This window comes from Sinocyclocheilus anshuiensis, unplaced genomic scaffold (genome assembly GCF_001515605.1).
Source record: "Sinocyclocheilus anshuiensis isolate Anshui unplaced genomic scaffold, SAMN03320099.WGS_v1.1 C32406074, whole genome shotgun sequence".
Lineage (NCBI taxonomy): Eukaryota > Metazoa > Chordata > Actinopteri > Cypriniformes > Cyprinidae > Sinocyclocheilus > Sinocyclocheilus anshuiensis.
In genome coordinates this window covers 1-948 of record NW_015616004.1, presented here as the reverse complement: position 1 = coordinate 948, position 948 = coordinate 1, and the positions used below count along the sequence as shown (strand labels likewise).

General features: G+C 36.6%; 1 long non-coding RNA gene across 1 annotated transcript; it reads right to left on the bottom strand.

The window, feature by feature from the left end:
- Positions 1–499: 499 nt before the first annotated feature.
- On the bottom strand, positions 500–941 carry LOC107682615 (uncharacterized). The gene is made up of 2 exons (XR_001633544.1): positions 907–941; positions 500–564 (listed from the first exon to the last, which is right to left on the bottom strand). It is a non-coding gene; the product is annotated as an uncharacterized LOC107682615 (long non-coding RNA).
- Positions 942–948: the final 7 nt, after the last annotated feature.

The following is a 948-nucleotide window of genomic DNA, read 5'->3' as shown; positions in this document are numbered from 1 at the left end:
TCCATGTACAGAACTGTTATTATTCAACTATGCCAAGGTAAATACGATAAACTTTCAATATGATTTTTGAAACCAAAATGTTACATCACAACAAAAATTGAACAGACACTGAATTTACAATGCATCTACATGAATACTAAAGGTATAATTTTTTATAATGTTGCACAGGCCAATATAATTGTCATCTTTGGAATTATACTGACACCTAGTTGTGTGGATGTAGATTGCTGGAAAGTTTTCAGTTACTGATGCCACATTAAAAAAAGCTATTTAGAGTCAACCATGACTAATTTGTCCAACAACAGCGAGGTTATGGAGATAAAGGGAGTAGTATATCAGCTGGCCATGTGATCTCAGCATGGAAAAACAGCTTTTATGAAGTAAATGAAATCTTTATCTTATGTGAGCGTACATCATTTTAAACATGTATTCTAACTTTGGATCACCTGGTACTGGTACTTTTGATATCCCTAATCACAAAGAGAACAAGATTTCCTCACCTTTTCATTGGGGGAACCCACAGCAAAGCAGCTCTCTAGAGCTTCCAGTGAGCTGACCACCAACCTAGAGATCAGACAACAGTTAGATAGGGAAAACGATGCATAATATTAAAATGATAGCAGTCCACACCAACATAATCCAATTCTACATCACTCTCAAACATTGCCATATTCAAACCATAACACACTATCAAACGTTAAAAGCATTAAAGTAAAACACCTATTACTAATTGTAAATATTACTAATACACCTTTACTAATGTCTTTATAAATGCTGTAATTGTCCTGCATGATCTACACCAGAGCAAGCTCAGTCTGACTGCTGTCTCTCACACACACACACACACACGCACACACACACGAGCAAACCACCATGCACACAAGCAGAGAAAGGGCGGTTACTAACCGGTCCAAGGCTGATAAGGACTCAGTTTCACAACTTTTTTTT